The sequence below is a fragment of the Zea mays genome, chromosome 3 (assembly GCF_902167145.1).
Source record: "Zea mays cultivar B73 chromosome 3, Zm-B73-REFERENCE-NAM-5.0, whole genome shotgun sequence".
NCBI lineage: Eukaryota > Viridiplantae > Streptophyta > Magnoliopsida > Poales > Poaceae > Zea > Zea mays.
Window position 1 is genome coordinate 3,295,727 of NC_050098.1, and position 6,774 is coordinate 3,302,500.

The window sequence follows — 6,774 nt, forward strand, 5'->3', positions numbered from 1 at the left end:
TGAAGCTCTAGATGCACAGTTTACGACTTTTGTTTCTTTGCGATGTCCACACCTAACGCGATACAATGACCAATTTATTTGTAAACTCGCTGTTCTTCACTCCGACAGGGATACCGGTCCAACCGTTGATGTTGTGCTTTGGGGCGAGCGGGCCACAGCTTTCCCAGCTGAATAGGTCCATAGGGACAGTGGATCCTCACCACAGATCATAATATTTGTTGGCACTCTCGTGAGGAGCTACGCTGGTAGGTCTACTACATCCCTTTGGTTGCACTGCTAATACACATGAGCATCTGAAAGGTTCCATTATATTTTAGATAATGTGTCTTTGTCGGGAGGATCGTCATGCAAGTGGTACATAAACGAACCGGTCCCGGAAGTAAACGCTCTCAGAGCTAGGTAACTTACTCATTCTGGGTTTTCAGACATACAATTTTCATTCGTCTTTCTCACCAAATCTGATTACTATCATTCGTAAACTGGTGTGGGTAAACAGTGCTGAAACCAACCACCACCCTGTCATCTGGGATCAGGGCAAAGCAGCTGCTGAGAGTACAGTAATTGCAGTTCCTGAACATAAGAAGCTCAAGGATATTAAGTACCTCCATCCTTTTGAAAATAAGGTGAGGTCCCTCTACTCGACTAAACCTTGCAGTCATAAGGTTTATCACAGGTTCATAACTGTTCACTTCAATTACATTGTTTACAGAAGAAGGAATGGTTTGTCATCGTAAAGGTGCTCAAGATTGATAGCTCATGGTGGTACAACGCATGCAAAAAATGCCTTAGGACAACCAAACCGCACGGTGACACATACAAGTGCACCAATATTTCCTGTGACAACATAGGATCGCCTACCCCAAGGTCAGCTCTTATACGTCTCTCCCTGTTTTTGTTAAGGTCCTGCTAGATCGCCTGGACGCCTAGGCGTCACCTAGGCGATGCCTTAAAAACACTGTTATCTATCTCTCTCCTTTTTGTTTCCTGCGTACCAAAACGTTTTCACTCCTTAAAAATTCCCATGCCCAGACCTATAAGGTAACTGTTTTAGGATGGAGGGAGTAACAAGCATTAGATAAAGAAATACAAAAACACAAAAATGAGACACTAAATTATCTCAAAACGGTTCCAAAAATATAAAATCAGGTGCTGCATGAATGCTGCCGTAGCAGAGAAAGCCAAATATGAGAAGCCTGGTAAAGCATAAGTCATAAAGCGCCAGAAATGTGTCATTAGTTAGTCAATAGTTCAATCAGAAAAAAGAAGTTTGATACACGCTTGATATAGGTATTGATAGTGTTGATGTTCTCAGCTAACCACATATTAAAATTCCAATGCTCTAATACAGTAGAGGGTCCTTGTTCAGTTTTTGTCCATGGTATATTATTACTAACAGGCTCTCTATGCATGATACAAGATATTGAAAGAAATATTAGGTTCTTACAGGATTTGGCAAGTAGGTTCCTGTGCCTCGCAGTTTTTACGTTCTTACAAGATACTGAAAGAAACAGTTTTTGCCTCACAGAAGTAGATATGGAAAACCAAAAAATAAAGCAAGAAGAAGCGTCGAAAGAACTGCATCGATATGGATGTCCGCACACTGAAAAGCAAAGATATAAGGATAAGTATTTAAGAATGACTAGCTTGAAAATTTTGTCCAGCACAAGATCATTTCTGATAGATGCATTCATGCTACCCGACTTATACTATTTCGATGAGACTAAGTGGTTTAATTTTAGCTTTCTCTACCCACATATCTTTTATTTGAGTTGCTCTCTCAGCAGTTTGCTTGAGCAAAAGGCCTAGATATTCCCTTACGAAAAATTTGCTGTGGGACATCACGACTTCGTATTATTAGCTCTAGCCTATAGAACACAGCAAAAGTCACTTTTTTTGGGGGGGAGGCGCTGTCAAATTGTAGCTGTTAGCTGGGTGCCAGGGGGCCCATTAAAATACTCTTTACGCCTGAAAGAGGAGAGTTTTTTTTTCCGTTTTGGTGCCCCTGGATAGCAAATGAACCCGAGCCGACCGAACCAGACCCAACAGGAATTTGTATGAAACAGTGAATTCTCTAAAAGGGCGTTCCAAACTAGACACACTGAGCATGATAGACACAGACCAACTTTACCCCTTTCAGTTGCATATTGCAATTTGCAAGTAAATAATAAAAAAGATGTAAAAATCACCACAAGAGTTGCTATGATGGAGATTGTCCAGTATGTGGCTTGTGCAGTTATAGTATCTTAGCTTTAGTGAAGTTTAGTGCTGGGAACAAGTCTTTTCTGCTGCCACTAGCCGGAGAGTGGCTGTTGCTCTTGCTCAACCTACTCTGTTTGCTGTGACTTGACTTTGTGTCAAACTCTTGACTTTTGCTTATTTCTAGAACAAATTCCCTATACTTAACACCCCTTAGCATATCCTGGTCCTCTTGGGTGAGAATCAGTGGCAAATTGTTTGTTTTGCCCGACAACAGTGTCATTGCAGCACCCTTTTGTGTTGGTGAGCTGACTGGAGATTTGATAGGAGACCTTACACCTCCACTCGTGTTTCCTGATTTGCTGATTAGATGATGAAGCCACACGACCAGCTCCAGGATAAGTGCTTCGGTCTTCTCCTTGTCAGCATGATACAACGTCTCCATTCGGGACATGTCCATCTGCCCTGATATCTTGCAGTTTAATTCAGATCTGCATTAAAAAAGAGATTGTCAGCGACACATCATAGTTTCATCAATATCCATTTACATCACTGAGAAACTTCAGTTTCATCAATTTCTGTGTAGAATGGCCTATGCCAGTTTTTGCAAGTGTGCTTGTTTTGCTGATATAGCTGAAAGAAAAGCCGTGAAAGCAAACTATGGCAACTAAAGGACACCTTTAGTGTCTAGGACAAAATTTAGAACTAAATTGAACTAAGGGTTTCACCGTCTACAAATTTCATGATTTGTAATGTCCAACAATCAAACCGCTCTGTGCAGGTACAAGATATCCCTCACCGCTGAAGATGATACTGACACCGCCGAGTTTATCTTCTTTGGACAAATGGCGCAGCGCCTCATTAAAAAAAATGTGGACGCCCTCATCTCGACTAATCCACCCGATTTCATTCCAAGAGAAATTACAAATCTACTGGAAAAGTCTTTCGAGTGGAATGTTAGCTTCACTGAAAGCACAATTATTTATAGCAGTGTTTCCTTCCAAGTGAATGCTATAAACGCAGAAATCGATGGTGGCAACATACTTCCAACTACATCGTCCTCACAGCCATCGTCGACCATACTTTCGCAAGGTCAGGCATTTCCCCCTTCTGACTGAGTATGTTTCTTTTTGAGTGCAGGTCTTTTCACTGCGCCCTCTCCCCATCAACTGCAACTCTTCTGGCTCTAACCTATTTTTTGTCTGCCTGCTAACTCCGCACCAGGACAAGGATCAGGTGTCACACAAAACAAGGGGGCTGCCTTCATCCGCGAGCCGTCGCTGACACCAGAGAGTCACAAAGTTTCGTCTAGCGCCAAGGTTCGCTATTGTACTCAATGAGGAAAAATAGCTACCTACAGTATAGAGCAATGTTCTCCTTCCATAGACACTAAGAAACAAGCCCTAGACATGTCTTTTCATTGCAGTGTAATTTACAGACAGCCACACATCAGGGAGCCAATCTGCTGCTAGGAACAGAAATTATCACTTCTCCGCCTAACGCAGACGCCATCAGGAGCTGCTTACGGTGTGCTAGATGGGTCTACAAACAAGACTCATAAAAGTGTTACTGGAAAAAGGTTAGCTCCATGTCAAGCAATCTACCTACCCTGTTATTCCCATATCATGTCATCACTTTTACATGCATGCCATGGGACCAAACTTTACATAGGTCTCGCACATCGCCTTCCAAGAAGGTTGTCAAGAAACTTTTTAGAGATGATGGCACAGGAGATGACGATGCTGCTAGTTCCGCAGACGTTGATGCTGAGTAACGGTATGTCCAATTCTCCCCTACAACTTCATGAGATATATGCTTCCAAGTGTTCCAATTGCATGTAGTATAAGGCAGTGGGTACTAGGCAACCCTAAACCCCAATTTGCTTAATGATATGCCTCCAATCTCCAGGGGTTCCTGCACTTTATTAAGGAGACTGAGTGCCATCGTGCTATAACCCAAAACGAAAGACAAAAAAGAAAGGAACAATACATTGAGATTCGATAATCATAATTTCTTTTCTGGTGCAAAAAGAATGTAACATTACAACCTTTCAATTCAGATAAACAACAAAAACATTCCAAGCACAGATTAATAGTGCTCCCCCAAAGAAGTCACATAGATTGATAACTATTTTAAGGTCAGATGCAATTTCTTGATAAATCAACTGAGAAGGTAAAAAGAGAGTTCTCTTATTTTGTACAATAGTTGCTCATAACCCAAGACTCCAAGAGATCTTGGATGCAGCAGTAGCTACATAGCTTGCCTTAAGCAGCTACATTGTTCCAGGACAAAAGAAAAACATTTGCACCAAGAGTTGCAATACAAGACCATGAAAGAAATGGTAATGGAGAAAAGATTATGTTACTTTGCAAACAACATTTAATCATATTTTGTAGAAAAAGAGCGATTGACACAAACAAGTACCTCTGGATTTCAACGCGTCAATTAGTTGTTGACTCATGTTATATTTGAGATTGCAATGCTTGCCAAAACTTGTTAATTGATTGCTACCTTTTTTTAGTTGCAGTGCTTTTGGACACGAGCACCACCAGCTATGGAGGCCCGCTTTTGGGAACTGAGGATCGCTTTTGGGAACTATCCCAGTTCATCTAGGTTGCTGTTAGAACTTCCCCCCTACTATGTAGGGCGTATGGTTTTATGCTTGTAAGATATGGACAGCGCTATGCTGTGTGCTTGACTGCAAGATATGCCTTTTGTTGCTTGGTCATAGCTATGCTATGCGTGCAATCCTGCGAGGACCATACTCGCGATGTGTAAAGCATGCCTATATAGTCTAGGCCTGAACAAACCAGAAACGTTGCTTCCTTTGGTGCTTCTACTATTTCTCTTTGTCGTTCTGTGCTACTACCAGCCATGTATTTGTCGTTACTATGTAAAGCATGCCTATATAGTCTATTTGTTGTTCTGTGCTACTGCCATCCATCTATTATGTGCTACTACCAGCCATCTCTTTATCTTATAGTACAGGAAATAAACGCCGGAGCAGCTCCTATGTTCCGTTGAAGAACGAAGACAATCCAAGTGCTCTGTATTTAGTGTGTCTGTTTTGTTGTTGTTCCGTTATTGTTATTATTTTACTGTTTTCTACAGCGTGTGAGGCTTTAGTTTTAAACAGCTTGCATTCCATTTTATTAGGAAATCTGCCAATTTGAACACAAGTCTTTTCCAATCTGAGAAGGCCGCTACTTTGTCAAGGTGACGCATAAATTTGTTTTAGCTCTATTTTTCCCGACTTTCGTATCTATGCTTTTAACTTGCTAGGTGTGATCTATCCTTTATTGTGTTTGTTGTACCTACATATGCATCCTCTTTTCTCCCTAAAGCTTTCATACAATCTGTTGCGCTTCTTAATTTGTGTTGGCCCCATTTATCGTTTTCCCCAATACAATCTTTTTCGCATATGAATATTTTAGTGCAGTAAACTCTAAACTTCCGTTGGCCAACTCAGGCTTCATAAACTTCTATCAGTCTGCTGAGGATTTCGGTGCTTCATTAAGGTACCTTTGATTACGTCTTCCTTTATGCCTTTCCAACAATGTGTAATGTTTTTAGTTTCTAAAGTTTTCTGTATTATCATATATTTCTTCTTTCAAGTGTAAATGACTTCTAAAGGGTTACAACTCCAGCTCTACGATTTTCTGGATCATCTAATGACTTACTTCACAAACCCCACCAAATTTTTTGGAGCTAAAACTATCCCAAACAGAACATTGGATTTGATTAATTGTTACACATGACCTATGCATATCATCAAAACACCCATGCTAAGTGAATATGTGGCTGCGCTTAAAGGTATGTGAACCAACGATAGTTTCAAATTACAGACACTATTTATCTACTTTAATAATACTACTAAAAATATTGTTCATACAAATTTCTTTATGTTAAACCATGGACCGTATGCTTATGATTTGCCATCTATGATTTAAATGCGTTTTCCTTTATACCATCAATGAATTGGTGCCCTGCTATGTATCAACTAATATCAAAAATATTTATTCTACCTCTATTGTTGACTCAAGAAGCTCAGTTCCAGTTAAAGTCCGGAGCACCACAGTGCTAACAAAACACCATGAACAGTCCATTCCAACAAAACTAGAGGGAACAGTTCTTGCGCACCTTTCTTATTTTGGTCTTCTACGGAGTATATTCGAGCTCTATAAGCCGCAGCTCCACCTCTATGGGTGGGGTTGCTGAAGGATAAGGGTGCCTGAAGCAACCATAGTCTCAGGTCATATCAGCAAGGAGCTTAGGAACAACCAGTAGTTGCAGTTTACTTTAGCCTCCTGGATCTTGACGCCTCCATTTACTGATCACCAATGGGCGTTATGCATCCGTCATTCCCTAATTTACATAACAATGTGCGTCATCTTCCAACTTGGCGAATTGTCCGTTCAGCTAACATTTGTAGCATGCTTTTGGATTGGGTTTCTGCTGGTTGTCTGTAGCATATGGTCCGTGGAGACTTATCTTTTGGTACATTTAAAAGAGACATTATCATTCAAAAACACAACAAAGACCTTAAACGTATTTGTTCCATATGTCCAGTTTATATGC

General features: G+C 40.7%; 2 long non-coding RNA genes across 2 annotated transcripts; both read left to right on the forward strand.

The window, feature by feature from the left end:
• Positions 1-732: 732 nt before the first annotated feature.
• LOC109944913 (uncharacterized) lies at positions 733-5,139 on the forward strand. Its single transcript, XR_002268290.1, has 2 exons — positions 733-864; positions 4,724-5,139. It is a non-coding gene; the product is annotated as an uncharacterized lncRNA (long non-coding RNA).
• LOC103649571 (uncharacterized) lies at positions 3,107-3,698 on the forward strand. The gene is made up of 3 exons (XR_563567.1): positions 3,107-3,288; positions 3,421-3,515; positions 3,623-3,698. It is a non-coding gene; the product is annotated as an uncharacterized lncRNA (long non-coding RNA).
• Positions 5,140-6,774: the final 1,635 nt, after the last annotated feature.